This window comes from Hyposmocoma kahamanoa, unplaced genomic scaffold (assembly GCF_003589595.1).
Source record: "Hyposmocoma kahamanoa isolate Upper Pololo Valley unplaced genomic scaffold, ASM358959v1 212, whole genome shotgun sequence".
NCBI lineage: Eukaryota > Metazoa > Arthropoda > Insecta > Lepidoptera > Cosmopterigidae > Hyposmocoma > Hyposmocoma kahamanoa.
In genome coordinates, this window is record NW_020653733.1 from 961,656 (window position 1) to 982,294 (window position 20,639).

Here is a 20,639-nt window from a genome sequence, read left to right on the forward strand (position 1 = left end):
TGCTTAGCGATAGAAATGGGTAAGATGGCAGTACTTCCCTGGACGAACTCTTTCACAAGGAGCTCTACTGCTACTAACTATCCAATGTTAAAATCTATTACATAAACGCTCATTGAACCGAGCGCAAGCACACCCCGTTCATTCTTAAATTGCTATAACGAATCATATTTGATCGATTCTTATTCTTCTGGTTAAAACGATTAACGTGGTGCAATATCGAAACTGGAAAGTGACATAAGGTCCACTGACCCGCACCGGACGCTCAAAGCAACAAACTTCTGTTGTTTTTATTTATATCGCCTCCCTTTACGTACGACCGTTGACATTACATAGGTTTTTTCAGGGCTCCAAATCTGCTAATCTTAAATCATCTCATGTGGTTTCGTACGTTTGGTACTCGGCTAAAAGTTAAAAGTAGGGGCTTCTCAGTGGCTACTCATCGATCTTGTATTCAAAAGCCATTGCAATTTTTTGGTAATCTGGTCGATGGTAGTCGATTGTATATCGTCGGCGTAAGTAGTCTACTAATTAATTGACATTAAAAAATAATGATTTGGAGACTAAATTGCTTTTCAACTAAATAAAAATTAAGATATGCCGTATCCAAGGCTACATTATTACACATATACATACATATACTTCACGCCTTTTTCCCATCGGGGTAGGCAGACAACAGTCTTCCACTTGCTACGGTCCTGACACATTTCTTTCGCCTCACCAACACGCATGCTTTCATACACGCTCGTCGGTTAAGGGTACTCTTGACCTGGCCCTTCTTTAGGATGGCCTCGATTTGGTCATGATAAGTTCTCCTTGGTCGGCCCATACCAACTTGCCCGCTCACACTCGCCTTATAAATCTGTTTCGTCACTCTTCTTTCATTAATTCTCTCTACATGTCCGAACCATCTAAGCATCCCTTTCTCTGTCTTTGTCACTATATCTTCTTCCACGCCGCAACGCTCTCTTATCACACTGTTCCGTAATTTATCCATCCGAGTCACTCCAGCCATACTCCTCAAAGCTCTCATTTCTACTGCATTAATTCTACTTTCATGCTTCTACTGCCAAACCCAACGTTCACTACCATACATAAGTGTAGGAACCAGCACCCCCCCATGCACAGCCAATCGTGCCTTTTTAGACACTTTCTGGCTGCCCATGAAGGTATGCATTTAAGTTAATTTTACGCATTCCATCGCGTACTAAAAGGTTTGGTGGCTCCTTTCTCTGCCGCACGGTTGACAAATGGAACTCCCTTCCGGCACATGTCTTCCCTCCCTCTTATGATATGGGGTCCTTCAAACGAGGCGTGAAGAGGCATATTGTAGGCAGGCAGGGTGGAGGTGGCTAGTGCAGTGAGGGTTTCATCGCTGCACTAGGTTCCTTCGCGTTTGGATACCACTTTCCACTTAACATCAGGTGGAGTGGAGTCATTTGCCTGTCATGTATAAAAAAAAAAAAAAAAAAAATGCAAGGCACCATTCACCTGATTCCCTGCGTTCACTCTTCTTTCAATGTCTCTTTCACTTTTTCCATCACACGTAAACGTAGAACCCAAATACACAAACTCTTTCACTTGATCCACTTTTTCTCCTTCAATCAATATTATATATATAGAATTACCGTTTGCATAAAATATTTGTGTCTTAATAATTCGAAAACTACTTTGTCTATTCTAATGCCGTTAAGCTTAAAGTTGTACATATTTCAATGTTATTGGGTATTTTAAGCGAGAAAAAACAATGGCTATGGTAATTAGGCTGAGAACACCGAATGTGAGAATAGCCGTTGCATTGTTTTAGTGAGGCAAATCGATTGCTGTTAATAATTGAATAAACGAATGTCATCACTGGCACTCCGCCGACATTCTATTAAAACTCACTGCCGTTGCAACTAGATTTTAGCAGAATAACAAATAAATATTATCTACATTACAATATGATGTCAGTGGAGTCTCAATGTGGTGACTAGAATAAAGAAATGTATATTGAGGTGGTTTGGGCATGTAGAATTACCAAACAGATTTATGATGCGAATGTGGATGGAACGGTTTTAAGAGGACGTCTCAGAAGGACTTACATTGACCAGATCAGTGATATCCACGAAAAGACTGGGATCCGAAGTGACAAGAATAAAGGAAGCTGTATGAAAAGGGTAGTTGAGGTATGTGAGGCGCGAGTATTATGCCCTACTCCCACAGGCGGGATAGACAGAGTCGGGGCTCAGAGCAACCTGTTTCTGATGTAGCACTGTGGCCTAACCTTAGTGAAAGAAAAGGGCCCAAACGGACCCTACCTAGGTATGTACATCTAATGATTTAAAAACAGTAAATCACGTGACGTTTGAGTTTTAGGGTGATCTATGAGCATGTCGTCTCGTTCTGAGAATTTTGATGGTAGTGATTAGAGATGACACGAATATTTGGCTACTATTCGGTATTCGGCCTATCCGGCCACTTGCTTTAATTGAATATTAAAAAGTGGCCGATTATTACAAGTATTCGGCCGAATACCGAATATCAAATAATGAAAAACCACATATTATTCAAAACGTATCTTGTGTTTTAATAACAAATTATCGCTTTAGCACTTAAAATCAATCAGTGGCAGGTTGCGATGAATGAAAACATTTTTTTCAGCATTGGTTGGTAACAAACGATTGCGCTTTTCCTCATAAACAATTCCTGCTTTTGAAACTAGCCTCTCGCTATAAACACTCCTGCCAGGAAACGATAGATAAATGGCAATGACAGGCTTGGATACTGCTTTGCGTTTGCTGACCACCGCTTGTAAGAATCTGCGGTCCGATCTAGTCGAACAGTTTTCAATATAAATCAATTTCACGTGCAATAGAACTTTTCTCCACATCCTCATCATTTTGCATATTATCTGTAGCGACTTCTTCAAAACAAGTCTAGAAACTGTCATCTATTGAGTCTTTGTCATTTTTCAACAAAAACACCCCAACCGCGTTGCCTTCGCACGCAGGTCAATGAGACAGGTCGTAACAGGTCGCGCGGAAAATGCACAGATCTTACGCCGAACATACGGCAACAGAATATTCGGCGCTTCGGCCGAGAACGAGGCCGAATATTTGGTATTCGGTATTAGGTCAAATCATTATTCGTGACATCTCTAAGTACAAGTCAAATAATCATTTATTCCATAGGCAAAATTTTTACACTTGAAAACGTCATTTTTTAAGCTACTGCTCGTTCATACAGGGTCCGTCCCAAAAGTATCGAACATTTTTTTTGGGAGTGTTGCCGAACGGCGGGAAGCGCTCCGCTTGGCAACAGAAAGTGGTGGGGGGATCTAGCCGATACAGCGCGATCGGTCACAGTTGGCTCCGAGCACCTGGAGCGACAGGACGTGCGTTCGCGTAGAGCTCTAAACGACACCTCGTCGAAGTTTTTAAAAGTAGCGCGATGACGGATCCGTTAGAACAGAGGTACGCAGTGAAATTTTGTGTTCTACTCGGCAAAAATATTGTGGAAACCAACGAGATGATTAAACAGGCCTTCAAGGACAAAGCCTTGTCCGAATCCTCGGTCAGGAAGTGGCACAAGATGTTCCGTGACGGAAGGGAAGAGGTGACCGACGAAGCCCGCTGGTCCCGCAGCCTCCCTACAGTCCTGACGTCGCCCCGGCAGACTTCTTCTTGTTTCCCAGCATCAAGTCGAAGCTCAAAGGCAAGCATTGGGGCACAATTAAGGACATCCAAGAAGCTACGACGAGGGCGCTGAAGGACCTACCCGTTGACGTCTTCCAGGGGGCCTTCCGGGCATGGAAAACTCGCCTACAAAAGTGCATCGATGCTGAAGGGTGTTATTTTGAAGAGTACTAATGTATGGTACCGATAAGTTCAATAAAAGTATTTTTCCTGAAAAATGTTCGATACTTTTGGGACGGACCAGATAACGCTGACCTCCCTCAGAAGAATGAGCAACAAACTCTAGAGACTGCTCTTTGCAATTAAACTTAAATGCTATGGAATACACTTTAAATCATAATTGTGTGGAATCTAGATTCATGTTGACTTTCCAAACATCTTTATCTAATAAATACTTTTCAATTAAAATATTTTTAATGTAACTTTTAAACTTAGAAAATGATGATCTGAGTATAATGCTCCGGAATCTTATTGTAAAAACGTATACAGTTCCCCATAAAAGAATCGTTTACCTTAGTTAGACGAAATCGTGGTACCGTGAGATTGGACTTAGTTCTAAGATCAATATTACGGATATCTTCTTTCTTATTGAAATTAGGTATATTTTTACGGACATACAAAATATTTGAGTCAATGTACTGCGATGCCACAGTCATGATACCAGTCTCCTTAAACTTTTCTCTGAGAGAAACCCGAGAACCTAAACGGTACATAGAACGAATCACTCGTTTTTGTAACACAAATATGGTTTGTATATCTGCCGCTTTACCCCACATGAGAAAAAAGCAACGTAAGAATAAAGAAAGAGTGGAAGGAAAAAGAAATTCGAGAACGATTCAAAATTTTAATAGTAAGTGGCTAGGAACCAGTAAAGAGGGTGATAAACCTTGTCAAACCAATACTAAGAATGAGTCACAAAAAACTTTTTCAACTAACGAAATTCACAAGAATGCAAAATTAACCTTGAGCCTTTCGACAAACCCGTATAGTAGGACGTTGAAAACAAGTTAATGAAAAAAATGACAGTCGACTAATTTTATTTTCAAATTACACCTAAAATACAAAAGGTAAAATAACCGGTCAGTCTTTTGGGGTTTGTAGTAGCGTTCTGCAAAATGTGCCGGTATTTATTTAAAAATTGAACTGAATCTTTTTTATCAAATCTTATTTTATATTTGTGGTAAAATAAGCTGTTTCAACGTCTCATTATCGGCTTTGACGCGTCCACCGCTGGACATAAGCCTTCTCTTGAGCACGCCAACTCACTCGGTCCTGTGCCGCCCGCATCCTACCGCTGCCGCTGCCGCCACCAACCTTTCTTAGATCATCCGTCCATATTGCCGCAGGGCAGTTTCAAGGTTTGCAATATTTTAATTAAACTTAACCTTAAACAGAGCCTCATGAAAGACGAGGATTTTGAAAATTATTTCCAGAACAACACTTTGACGACATTAGTGATTCAGCGGTTAGCATTGCGGGCGCTAAATAAGAAGATCCCGGGTTATCGTCCCGGTGGGTAGAGTCAACATGGGACACGAACTTTTGCAATTAGTATTTCTAGTAAGTAGTACAATTCCCTTATTTGGGGCTTGGTAATTGGTGTGATTGTTTGGCACATTATTATCGTTATTAGTGGTACTATTGGGTAAAACCAATCTTGATGTTAGTTGTGATTGCATTTCACTTCATTAAAAGTTTATTTATATATTATTATATGATACTTTTTCGTATAATGCAACGTTCCTAAAAGTACCTAGATGACGACGCCCGCGCCGATGGATTAAAAAATATCTAAGCATTAGTTACTAGTACTTTTGCAAAGCAATCTTGTCGTGTCTCGAAAACTTGAGAAAATTACTTTTTTATATATTAAGAATAAGAAAAAAATCCGCAGTTTTTGGTCTAGAAGCTATGTTGTTACGACCATATTGTTTTATTATACGATGTCTATATTTAACGAAACACACAAAAAAATGCAAATAGAATTTTTACAAGTTCTATTTTTCGAGATACGACAAGATTGCTTTTCTGTGTCGTCTTGTAGCAAACTGGGAATCAAAATCGGCTAATGGAAAATGGATGGAATCCAATAAACCTGATTCATACCCCAATTTGCCACCCTTAGAGCGTTTGCGCACGACGTCGGATTCGTATCAGCTCAATGAGGGTCCGAAATGTCACAGGCTTCATTTCATCTCTAGGTGTACAATCGATATTCGTATTTTATCGGACTTAGTGCACAAGCGACATCCGAGTTTTCTAGATTTGCTTAGTCTCGGATTCGGAACGAATACGAATTCAATTTTCGAAAAAAAATTCGAAAAAAATTCGAATACGAAAACGAACGCGCTTAGAGGTGGAATATTTTTTTAAAATTTGGTCGGAGTAATTCGCGTAATATACACAAAAAATATAGTAGACGAATTGAGAACCCTTTCCCTTTTTTGAAGTCGGTTAAAAATTTATAAAAATGTTGAATAGTAGCAGTTTAAGTAGCAGGAGAGCTCCATGTGAAAGAATTCGTCCAGGGAAGCAATGTCAGCATTACTGTGTTCATAATAATAAATGGTATAATGGTAATAAAGGTAATGGTAATAAATTTAAAATAAGTTAACTTATAGTAAATGCTCTATTACACTACACAACTACGTAACTATGTAGTTGTTTAAATTTTTATTGAATTTATATTCAATTATTTTTTATGTGAAATTACTCCACTAGTTTGTAATAATTATTTACAAAGATCGAACACTCAGAGAAAAATCCTTCGATACTGCTGGATTCGAACCGCCGTCTTCTAGCATACCGTGTCAGGCGCTATACCACCTAAGCCACGGAACGAACCAACAGACGCTCGAATCTTTCTATGTGCTTGCGTCGTATCTTTGTATTGCAGCGCTTTTGATTCTTGGACTATCATTCACATCGAATGCAGCCGACACTTGCAGTTGAAGTCCCTACCGTATTCAGTGATTTAGTCACACTTTGTTTTAGCTGTGGTCAACGGTAACTGCTTATCGGAATAGCTGGTATTGTATACGAAATAATATGTAAGTATAGTAAGTAGGCTATTCCGCTAATTCTACTGTTTGCCATGGATTGGTTTCAACAATAGCTCGCAACTCGTCATTGTTCACCTTAAGCTCTGACCGTCCACGAGGTTTATTTGCCAAGTTAAAATTTCCAGTGATTAACCAAAAATGCACAGGGTGCTTGTTAATTGTATTGCGCTGCATTCGTACTACTTACGTCGAAGATCGTATTAAACAATTATACAAACAAAATTAATAGCGCCATCATGTTAACGTTGCAGCTTTAACATATTTTATGATAAAAAAAACAAGTGGAACGAACGGCCTCCGCGGCCGAACTGTTACCATGCAGACATACCCGAGTTCTATTCCCAAGCCGAGAGTAATATTTATATACCTCACATTTATTTCTCTCGTGAGTTTTGATGTAATTTGTGGTTGTCTATATGTGTGTCCATGGCACCAGCGACACAGGGTTTCCTAGTGCAAGACTTAAAAAAGTCATACGTCTGTTGTTAAGCGCCATGCCTGTCCATAAAGGTGGCAGTGCCACTCAGAGCTTTAAATCACAAAGATCTGAGGGGCACCGCCATTGCGCCTGTCACCCGGAGAGATACTCGTATACGGGCAAGATATGTGCCGATATTTTTTACGGTCCGTCCCATTCCATCCCATACTCAAATACTATGTTTTTATATGTAACGATATTAACACTCACTCGTTTACGGACACACTATATGTTTTAAATTTTACAAAATTTTAAGTTAAAATTTATGTAATTAGGTACCTATAAATATTGTATTCATTATGTATCACTGACTCCTAAGATACAAGTTTTTTTTAGTTTAGGAGTTAGGGAATCGCTTAATTGTTGCGAAAAACTGCACCTACGCAGTGTACCACCAAATGCTAATTTTGTGAATAAATATTACTTCTTTTTTTTTCACACTTGCTCGTAAATGGTATGATGGCATGGTGGCTAACTTGACTATTATTGCCTCAAATAAAACCCACAGGCCTTTCTTCTTTCCATTAGAGCAATGGTCAGTAAGGAGATATTTTTTTTATTTGCAGCACTACATACTTCCTTCTTACAGCGGGTTCAAGTTCAAGCAAGGAGGTTACTTAAGTTCAAAATTAAAACGTTCGCTTAAAATGTTATCCAAACAGAAATTTACCTGCAATTCCGCCACATACTACTTACATACTTATTATTACGAATTTGTTATAATTGATTTTAATTATTTTCTGCATAAAAATATAGGTATTTTTTTTACTGTATGCGTGTTTGTTTTTTACATTTTAGTTCGAGTTGTATTATCTATGGAAAACAAAAAACTTACCATTTGCCAAAATTCATAATTGTTGTGAAAAACGTTACATGTATCAAGGATGGTACCTTCGGCTTCGGGCTTGTAATACACCCTCGCTAGTCGTTTCTTATATATCATCCTTTGAATGTCGAAGAGTTCTAAATCGGGATCCAGGAGGCAGCAGAGCGTTTGTGTGACGTCATAGTTGATATTTTAATTAGTTCTTTTTTTGAAACTTAGTGTAGTTCTGTGTACAGAACTATAATGAAGTTTTTCATTTCGATAGCGACTTCCATAGACAATAAAATTTTGATTCTGAAGTAAAAAGAGCGCCTTTGTGATATTGTTTAGGAAATTATAATTGACAGCTTTAAAGTACAGGAGTAGAACAAAATAGCTTCATTTCCTATGCGTAGACAGCGAACTCGATAAAATACTGTTTCGACAGCGCTTAAATGTTAAAAATTGTTTCGATATTAAAAAAAAATGTTCTAAACAATAGTTAATGATCATATGGTAAAAATTACAACTTGTATAAATAATTTACATCTTTATAAAGCCTCTGTAAAACCTCATTGCACACCTCTCCCTTGTAATGAAGCAAAAGAACTGTATACATGAACTTTTTTGTAAATATGTTCGTTATTTCTTGCAATCTAAAGAACCAGCACACCAAGGTGAACATAGATCGCTGACAATACAACCTGTTTGGTGCAACTGATGAATTGGCTAAAACAACATGCTTTGTAAGTTTATAATATGTTTCATTGCATGTGTAATAACGAGATGCGGTATAAAACCTTACAGCCAGCAAGCAATGGTTAAGTGGCAAAGTCGATTGTCGATCTAATGACGTTTTCAATGACCGCTGGCGTACATCTCGTTAGTTGTTATGTCAGTATAATTCTGTCTTTCGTAATGGTTAGACGCGAGTCGGTTTTTTAAATTATTACGCGACTGTACGTGTCTTTTTTAAATTTGAAATACAGTGTTTGGTGCAGTGCGAGAGACGTTTTGGATGATTGCTAGTGTAAGTCAGAAAGATTTGTTCATTTATTTTTTGTTGTTATTTCGATGAACGTGATTTTGAAAGCAAAAAATCGATTGTTGATCACAAAGTTGTAATTGTTTTGGTTCTAATACCTTTTATTTGTTTTTGAATAATTAGCGAAAAATGGGTTTTACTTACCATGAACTTAATTCTACTATTAAGTACATATATTCATTAATATTTACATTACCATTACCTCTGCGCTCTCGGTAAGTTACCAGTTTATGAGCCATTAGATCGCAATTCCTAAGACACGAGTATTTGATCTAGTTTAGAAGTTGGAAGCTTATTTTTTAACTTAAATTACGTTGTCCAACGTTGAACTTGTTGTAACTAATGCTGTTATCTGTTTTTGTATATGTGTAAAACATATAAATTTATTATTATAACAAGAATACAATATACATAATATTAAACCACATCACAAATACGTTGCTCTGATCCCAAAGTAAGTAACTCATGGGACTTATCAACTTGTGTCTCAGTGTGACGGGCGCATTGGCAATGTGCCTCAGATATTTGCGATTCAAAGAGTTGAGTGACACTGCAACTGTTATGGACAGGCTTGTACCTTACTTCGTCCTGTCTCTTGTTGTTTGTTGAGTTGTATGTTTATAGAATAAACAACCCTAAACGTAAATTCTAAATAATGACACAGGAGACAAGATCATAGGGAAATGCGTTAATAAATAACAATTATTATAATTTACATACAAAACACTTCTGCGCACTTCCATTGTATCTTGGAAAATTTACATAAATATCGCACTGACATCCTCTAGGTTTCTTCTCAAGATCCTTATCAATTTCAAAACTAAAGAATAAAGCTAGAACTAAACAAAACAATTAGGTTTGTTGAAATTGAGTCATTCTAAATTCATTTGATGTCGCGCACACAATACTTAATACTAAATATTGTAATACTTAACAAATGTACTGAAATGTAAGTTTACAGAGAGCAACGCCTAGAGTTTCTTGCTCATTCTTCTCAGGGGAATATGCCTTACGAATGAGCAGAAATTTCTTTACCTATCAAATAAGGATTATTTGATTTCGAAAACTGCCTACGCCGTCAAGTTATATTTTCGCTTACTGAAGTGCAAAAGAGTCTTCTAATTTTTAACAAAGAGATACTTCGAAAATCACACATTTATTACGTTTTCGAAGTCGTTCTTCATACACACTAACACTCGATTAGAGCGGCGATAGCGCGGTGCGAGAACGGCCGCTGTTAATTTGAGAGGTCGACAATGGTTCGAATCTGTGTCGCAACACGTGTTATGACTTAAGTATCTAAGTTACGTACACTTTTTAATGCTTGGTAACATTACCACTCGTGAAGGAAGATGTCGTGATGAAAATTGTCATAGAGCGATCACAAATTTTATCTTTATTTTCATAGGTAAGCCAATTACACTTATAATGTCGCAGTTGCAGTGCCACTCAGAGCTTTAAATTGCAATGATCTGAGGAACACTGCCACTGCGCCCGTCGCCTTGAGACATAAGATGTCAAGTTCATATTCTTTATTACTTCCATATCCTTGTAATTCCACCAGCACACTTACCCTTCTAAACCGGAACGCAGTATTAATGTTCACATTACCACTTGGTGGCAAGGTAACGTGGCAGTGCTTCCCTGGACGAACTCTTTCACAAGGAGCTCTACTGATAATACAATTTAACTTATTACAACCAGCTTTAAATCTGAGCAGGTCAAACATGTTTTCTCGCTAGATATTGTACTAAGCATTGGTATTTGTTTAAAAGAAATTCCTTCCTTTTGTGGAAGAATGGCATGATTGTATGCAAAAAGTTAAAAAAAAGTTGACGAAAAACATATATTTCAAAGATAACCTTTGAATATTGTTCCTTAATTACAACACGTTATTATTTAAGAACAAAGCACAAAAGTAAACCAAGCTGTTTCATTAAATTCTAAACAAATGTTACCAGTAAAAAGCAAATTGCGAATATCAACTTGTGTGTCGTTGATTTTGATATAAAAGTATATTACGTAAAACTAAATAAAAAATTAAAAAGGGACAAAGCAGCAGCACTATGCAAGATTGTCGTGTACTTATATACTTGGTAAACTACAAATATGAAGCGTTAAGTTCCAATTATCGAGTAAAATTACAAAATTTTAGAACAACTAGTGATGCACGGAAGTTCTGCACGTTTTGTCGCATCTGTTTCCGCTTTTATTTTCACAACTTGTACAACGGAACTTTAATCGGAAGTTTACGATGTTCGTGACGGATGAGATGAGTGCGCGCGGATTGCTTGGTGCAATTGGATGCTGGTAGGCGATTACGCGTCAACCAACATTATCATAGTTTTCCGAATTTTATACATACGGATTATTTTGTAGTTTTTGATAGTTTGTTCTAAAATTTACTTATAAAATGAAAATTTTTGCTTTCGCGGCGACCTTAATACAATAGTGTGTAGCACGAAGCGTACCATCAACGCGGGGTGCAGCGTCAGCCCCAACTGCAGCCGAAGGCTGTGTGACAGCATTGACGTCTACATCTATTACTACTTTTTATATTGTAATTTAAATAGTAATTTCTTTAAATAAATTAAGAATAATTTATTCCATAGGTAAAATAAATTTACACTTGAAAAAGACGTATTTTAAGCTACTGCTCGTTCACTATGCTGAGTTTCCTGAGAAGAACCAGCAAGAATCTCTAAGGATTGTTCTGATCAAATAAACTTATATGCTATCAAAACACTTTGAATTAAATTGTACATTATACAACAATACATTTGAATTAAATACATCTTTATCTAACACGTAATCACCAATTTTGTAATATGGCTTTTTAATTAAAATACTTTTATCTTTATCTGAGATCTTTATGCCAATGTAGTAATTCCGCTTCCGTTTCTGCTAAGATTTACTTCGTTTCTGTTCGCGAGAATTCTCTAGAAGACCTGTTTTTTGACTCATATTTAATTTCACTGTAATTTAAATTGAGCCTAATAGAGCGCGCACGCGACTTTTGCAGACTAGATATTGTACGTACAAACATAATTGTAACTTTTTATTTTAAAAAACTGACCTCAAAAGTTTGTGGAATTACATCTATTTGCCAAAATTTTATTGAAATCGCCCTGTAGAATTGCAGGGCTAAAAGTATAGGGAAAAAACTGTACGGCTGGCACTACAGGCCGCGACTTGCGCCAAAGCGACATAAAGCTATATATTGCCATTCTAGCATAGATTATCCCGCGCTTTGTCGCTCTCGCACTATCCCCACTGTGACCTACCTTTATTTAAAATAATTCCATTGAGCAATCTAAACTACCTAATTGTAAATATTAGCGACATCCTCGAAACATTACAACGTACTGTAAAGGTAATGTACCAATGAATGTTAAGAAAAACATTTGTTCAAACAACATCGCACATAAAGCGATTCGCAAACACGAAACCAAAGAAATAAATTTGTTTTGCTATATCAATTTTGCGGTCATAAACGTGGTTATTGCTAACTAATTTATATGAAATGTTTTGATTTTAATCAGCAAATAAGTGTGAATTCGTCGAACATCGATTGTCATCAATTACGCAGCGTAATAAAATTGTTTACAGAATGTTTACACGTTAATTTTATATATTTGACTACGAAATAAAATAAAAAAATAAAAAAGCATCGTTTGATTTTAATAACCGTTTTTTATGATAGAATAAGTGCCCATTTGACTTCCAACTCACAATCATCTAGCGACCATGCACTCCTAAATAATGTCTATTCACTCTCGCCTTGTTATAGCTTTCAGGGAATATTTCTGCAGTAACGCTTCTAGTCTACGATGGAAAAAGGAAAGCAGAATTAAATCGTGCAATTCCATCGCACGCTCTCCGTGATATATTCTGTAGAATACCGATAAGCGGATTAGAAAAGCATTGCCTACACCAGGCAAGATAATTTCAACGCCCACCACTACAAGAAATAATTGAAAGCACGTATTTTTATATTAAAATAATATAATTGCATCATTAGGTTTAAGTTTAAAATGTGCTACGCCCTAACAGGGTATCACATGTATGTATCTAAGTTTATTAAGATGTGAATTGCAATAAATGAAATAAAATAAAATAAAAATGTTTATAAATTATAAAAATAATAATATAATTAATTATCTAAACCAATTAACTACGTTCAAGCTTGCAATGTATTTAAATTCCATTGTGACTTTGCTACACCCTTACAGGGTATCACATGTATAAGTTTATCATCCATGTGAAATGCGAATAAATTAATATGAATCACGTCCTCCCGCTAAAAAGGCACCTCATCAACATCAGAGGGCTGCACTCAAATATCGAAGCGTCTCACTACCACCTGGAAACCGATAAACCGCAGCTGCTCGTCCTCACCGAGACGCAGATCAGTTCGGTTGACGCGGCGTACCTCAACTGTCCTGGGTATACTCTGGAGCACAGGTTTTTACCTCGTGCCGGAGTCTGTGTGTACTTTCGCGATGACATCTGTGTCAAGCGTCTCAAGAACCTTGAGGCACTCAGTTTTTCTGTTTTGTGGTTGACATGGGAGTTACACAAATAGTGTACTGCTGTGTCTACCGCTCGCACAGTGGAGATCAGGAGACGACCAAGCTGTTCCAACATCGGAGCGAGACGTCTGATGAGGCTCAACATAGGTACCCAACGGCGCAAATGGTCATTCTGGGGAACTTCAATGCACACCACCAAGAATGGTTGTTCCCGTACCAGATAACCGATCATGCTGGGAGAGAGACGCGTAAACTTACATTATCGCTAAGCCTTTCCCAGCTTGTCAGTGGCGCCACAAGGATCCCAGATGTTGAATCTCATACGGCTTATTGCTTGGACCTACTGCTAACAACTGATCCAGACAGACCGATACTCTGTGGTTGTGGATGCACCATTGGGTACTTCCGAACACTGCCTGGTGAAAGCTGTATCCGCATACTCCCCACCTGATCAGGGCCCCAGAGGCGTGAAACGGGTGTGAAACAAGTTAGCAGATTGGGACGAAATGCGCCATTTTTTTGCTTCATATCCCTTGCAGACTTGCTTTTCTTCAGGAGACTTGTCAAGTTGTGCTGATGCTGTAGGCTAGGTCTTGCGTTTGGGTATGGAGTATTACATACCATACTCTAATGTACCCAATGGACCCCAAGCTCGTCCTTGGTTTAGCGCTGACTGTAGCCGTGCTGAAGCACAAAAACAGTCGGCGTACCAAGCTTGGGCAGATATTCGACTGCGCAAAGCTCCGAGTACTCGGAATCTGAAGAAAACTTTTAATAAGACCGCCAAGAAGTGCAAAAATAGTTACGCAGAGCAAAGTTCGACCATGTGCGCCGCATAGAGACCAAACTTGCCTCTTTTTCAGCAAGCAGCAAGTTTTTTTGGTCTCTTGCCAAAGCGGTCGAATCAAATTTTAGCTCCTTTTAGCTCAAATTTTAGGCCTCTGCTGAGGCCGGATAGCTCGCTAGCTCATACTGCGAAAGAGAAGGCGAATCTTTTTGCTTCACTCTTTGCAGAAAACTCAGATCTGGATGCTGCAGGGAACCTACCACCTTCTTACCTCACAATGGCTGCAGTATGGCGCCAGTTCGCATACACCAAAAAGAGGTACTCAGAACTCGGCGAAGTTTAGACGTGAACAAAGCTAGCGGGCCAGCAATAGTCCTGCGTAACTGTGCGCCTGAATTGTCTCCTGTTGTCACACTCTTGTATCGCCTCTCACTTGAGACTGGTGTAGTTCCCAGATCGTGGAAGCTTGCAAACGTGCAACCTGTAGGGATCTTCTTGTGTACGCCTCTCATCTATGGAGCGAGGCTATAGAAAAACATGGCGAAGCCCTTACCGCCGTATCTTTAGACATTTCTAAAGCCTTTGACAGGGTCTGGCACGCAAGCCTTTTAAGCAAGCTTCCCTCTTAAGGGCTTCCAACTGGCCTTTGCAACTAGATTTCGGATTTCTTGAGTGAATGTTCGATTCGAGTGGTCTTAGAAGGCTACTCTTCTGAACATCGGGCGATAGATTACGGAACCTTGAGTTCCTCAAGGTTCCATAATGTCCGCAACTCTCTTTCTACTGCATATCAATGATATGTTAATTCCAGGAGCCTTTTGGGTACGCTGATGACAACATAGTTGTGGACAGGTACTTGACCAATGCAAGGGTCAGTGGAGAAGAAATCCAGTCTTGTCGAGAGTCCATGATTAGTCGTTTGAATTTGACACTTAAGGCAGTCTCCGATTGGGGCGATGCCAATCTTGTCAAATTTAATGCTACCAAAACGCAGGCGTGTCTATTCTCCACAAAACAGAGTCCCTTTCAACTGACTTTTCGTGATATATCCATACCGTTAGCCCACCGTCTCCAGCTACTTGGAATGAACCTGTCGTACAATCTGAACTTCGGCAGATACATTAAATCCATGGCCAAAAATGCAGCCAGGATGCTTGGCATCCTTTCCAAGGTGAGGCATTACTTCACACCGGGACAGCTGCTTCAGCTGTACCAAGCACAAGTTCGGTCGTGTATGGAGTACTGCTGCCAGTTATGGGATGGCTCACCTTTGATTTAATAGACAAGCGTCCCAAGAGACTTAGTAGAAGCTTTTGGCTTATCGGTATTCTACAGGATATATTACGGAGAGTGTGCAATGGAATTGCATAATTTGATTCCGCCTTCCCCTTTCCATCATCGGGGAACTAGACGCGGGTTGGGATTCCACCCCAATGTCGTGGATATTCCCAGGATTGACACGAAGCGTTTCGCTTCCACATTTATATAGCGAGCGGCTAGAGAGTGGAATTCCCTGCCTGCAGACTTGTTCCCCGAACGCTATAACTTGGACGATATATACGGATCAAGGCGATAGTGAATAGGCATTATTTAGGTGTGCATGCTACATCGTTGACCTCGTCATCACTTTCCATCAGGTGAGATGGAGGACAAATTCGCACTTATTTTTTATAAAAAAAAGACATTCACGAAATACCTCGAATTGTGTAAAGTGAGAAAACACATGTTGGGCAGTGAAACACATATTCTGTAAAGTTACATTCGATATACCTACAGATAAAGAGTTAGGTAATCAAGTTTGAGCTGAAACCTAATTAAGCAAGCACTGATTAAAGAACATCGTCATTATGAACAAGTTTTAATTACTTGACTACAGATTACACAATAAAAAAACAAGTTCAAACATGGAGTATGTCTTCGTCCCTTTAACCCGATCATGGAGAGTAATGGTGTTTACCAAGTAAAATTTTAGGATATGGTAGATTAGGATCTCAAAAAACAAAAGGGCTTGACAGTAGGTACGATTTCCAAGTTCTTTCTGTCTTTTTTTCTCACTTTCACACTTTCTACCGCCTACTGGTTCTCCATTGAGAAATGTCAACAACGAACTGTCAAAATTTAACGATTTAAATCATTGACTTATGATTTAAACTGAACATTTTATGTTGAATGAATATTAAGCACTACGCCACAAAGCCGAAGTAAAAAAAAATTCCATAGGTAAGATAAATTTACACTTAAAAACGTCGTTTTTTTAAGCTACTGCTCATTCACTGTGCTGACCTCTCTGGGAAGAACGAGCAAGAAACTCTAGGGATTGCTCTTTTCAAATAAACTTCAATCTTATGGAATACACTTTGAATCAAGTTTGTGTGGAATCTAAACCCAAGTCGTCTCTCCGTACACCTTTAATCTAACACGTAGTCTTCAATAGAATAATATGACTTTACATTTAAAATACCTACTTTTAAATGTGAACGTGAAATACACTGACAGCGGGTGCGGATCGAGTGCGTGTCGGGTCAAAGCACGGCGGCGGGTATGATCCGGATACCTCCAATGAACACTTCGTTTTTTGTTTTTTTTCCAATTTTGTTTTTAGTTTCTTTTATTTCACAGAACTCGGGAAGCATAATAGTAGTAAATAAATGTAGCTGTTTACAAAAATAACAGAATTTGACCTAAAAATAAAGTTAGCCTAGTGTTCATTGGAGGTATCGATTTCTATGGACGACAACACACGTGCGGGCGCAAGTCGAGTGGTCGTCTTTTGATTTCGATTAAACGTTCTGGTATACGTAGCCTGCGGTTCATATGAACTTGTCGCTTTATTCAAACGTCAATGACCGGGTTTAAAACATGGACAAGAACCATCGAGAATAAGTTACTTTGTCCAAATCAAAATAAAAATGGATTTCTCGTCGTATAAACAGGGCAAAGAAAAAGCTTTGCCCAGTACAGACGTTTGCGACAGACGAGACATGAGACGTTCTTTTTTAATGAAATGTAGACACACACTTGACAACAATCTTATTACGTGTGACGACCGGAAATGGGTTGGTATTCCCTGACCATGCGACCCGCCAGTAGTGCAAACTGATAACCTTCAAATGTATACTCAGACCGAGTTATCACTTTCATGTGAGTTTTATTATTTACACCCTTTGACTTTGAGAGTTAAAGCGAGCATAAGATTATTCCAATAACATAAAACTGAACAGTTATCACTGTGCGTAAATAAAACATGTTACAGGTGTTTTCATTTATAATTCATTTGCATGATCCGAGTGTAAGGAAAAGACAAGCATATCTTATTCACTGAGCTCCCGCGATGGTATGCGACATAAAAAATTAAAATGTAGGTACATTATATAGTAAGTGAAACTGATATCGTGATCAGAGTATACACTTGAAGGTTCTAGTAGCAGTAGAGCTTCTTGTGAAAGAATTTGCCCAGGAAAGTACTGCCGCCAAGCAGTAATGTGAGCATTACTGCGTTCCGGTTTTGAAAGTAAGGCTGCTGGTGAAATTACAGACACATGGGATTTGTCAACTTATGTCTCAGGGTGACAGGCGCAGTGGCAGTGTCCCTCATATTTTTGCGATTTAAAGCTCTGAGTGGCACTGCAACTGCTATGGACAGGCGGGTCGCTTAACACCAGGCACGATAATAAACAAAGTTAAATAAAAATTTAAAATAAAAAACAAAATTATCAGTTTCCACTATCGACGGATCGCGCGATCAGAACATACTAACCTCTGATTATGGTACGCGTTTGTAAAGGAATGCCTATTCGTATATTCCCACTAGTTCTGTTGACAGAACTATTGGTCCTTTTTTTCCCATTTGTTCTGTTAATGAATAGATAGTTTTCTTCACAGAACTACTGAGAATTTTCTTTTATAAGTTAATGCATTTCATTCCTTTCCTTCTCTTTAATATTCACATACAACAATTGCATATTATTATTTAAATGTACAATCGTCCTTCTGCGATGTTCATCCGCAAAAACCACCTTAACCTGTTTCGTCGTATTAGAAACCACTCCGTTTGACGTCACTGGTGAAAAACATTACGATCATTAATTTATCTACATCAAGATAAAAAACAAACTTAATAACAGGCAGGTATTGTGGTTTGATTATTCTTAGGCATTTTCACGATTAATATCGTTATGTGTTTGAAGGGACACGTTATCCGTTTCAACTTTATATTGATAAATTAATATCTGGCTAAGATATGGACACAGAGTTTTCCTGGTGCGAGGCTATGGGTGTGTGCGTGATTATTATTATTATACACTTTTGCTCGAATATCGCCTCCAGTGCAACGGAACAAGATGTGTCAATGTGTATGTTGGTGTGCTGCCGTCTGTAGCAAAATGTTGTTTTAGCTTTGGGCATGTTTTTATGATGGGTTATTAGTATTATTGGATATTATTGTTTGGACGTTTTAATTTTTTTTAAATTTTTATTTAACTGCCTCCATGGCCGAACGGTTAACATGCCGGACTGCCACGTCGAGGTCCCAGGTTCAGGAGAAATATTTGTATGGCCTACATTTATTTCTCTCGTGAGTTTGGGTGTTATTTGTCTATGTATGTGTCCATGGCACCCGCGACACAGGGTTTCCCTAGTGCGGGGCTATGTTGAGTGTGTATGTGTGAGTAATGAAATAAAGCAAGTGCGTTTATTGTATTCATGATTTTGGAACATACAACGCCAATATTGGTTGGGGTGAAACAAACACTCCTGCAGAAATCTCTTTGTAACGCAACGCACCATGACGCACTACTCATTCTGCGTATATGAAATTATAATGTACGTTACAAATAGTCTTTCTTCATTTACTACCGTAAATATTTCTAGCATCCCACTCCGCCTTACCGGTCATTTGGGAACAGTCCCCCGACGCATGGCACTTGCAGAGAAAAGCCCCGCGTGTCATCGGACCCACTTACTATGAGCGTCCACCCGCTATTCTCAGACTTGATCCATCTGACGAAACATTTAGACACTGGCTGAAAATTCTTTTCTTGGAAAACCCTTTGTACTCTGTAAATAAATTTATGGACCTAAAAATGTAACGCCATTGAGTATTTTCTATTTTATTTTAATTTTTATCGCATTGACATACTTTTATACTATTTCCTTGTTATCAACTTATGACGATCCCCGATGAAGAATGATATTTGATTATGTAATTTAATGACAACAATATTATTGTTAATGAATTGTAATTTTATAATTGTTGCGTGTGTTTTATTTTATAATTTTCATTTTTGTTTGACTATCGCAATATAATTTCTTATATTTTGATGTGTAGTAGAATTTATACTGTGTCGCATAGCAAAAGTTGGATACACGGAGTTGCGGGCCTCTGCCCTCAAGGTTTGAGACCGAGGGAAGATGTAGAGCCGGAGAGCAGCGGGTTCAGCGTGGAAGCGGAGAGTGGTGAGGTTCTCGTAGAAACAGCGGCGGTTATGCAGCACTGGCTTCAGTTGCTCCTGGGGCGAGGTGGAGCTTGTAGTCCTAACTACCACCCACCCTATCTACTATCCTACTACCTACTATACTACTATCCACCCTCGCAGGGCGAAGGTCCTAGTCCAGATAGACAGAACGTTAAGGTGGAGAACTGGGGCCTTACCATGAACTCTTATTACGACTTTTTAGTTTAGGACTTAAAATGAATCGTTGTGAGAGAGCGCTACATGAAGTGTATATCACCATCCTGCTTTTTTGACGTTACGAACCTACATTGAACTGTTATAAGTAGAGAACCAACCTAAGGGCAGGAGAGGAAGGGCTTCTGCTGCCAAGATTGCATAACAAAGGAAGGAATAATTTATAGGATGATCTATGGAAGAATAGATTGTAGAGGAGTAACAGATCTATCAATCAATTTCAACATATCAAAATATTAAACACGAAATAAATATGTTTATTAAGTGAAATTGATGAAATGGTACGTAATTAGCTTTGGAAAACGAATAGTTGAATTCGGAGATACTATCAGTACGATAGAATATAATGTCAAGGTGTGGAGATCAGATATGAAAAGTGAATAAACTGTCAAAGTGAGAAAAATTGCTTGTAATGGGTAATTTAAGTAATTTAGGCACTAATATTATAGTAAATATTAGTTGGAACTCTTTCAGGAATCAGGAAAAGTAAGCGCGTTTCCTAGATAACGTATAATGAGAGAGATGAAGATGATAGGGGTACGTAGTTTCAAACTACAACTGTAATATTA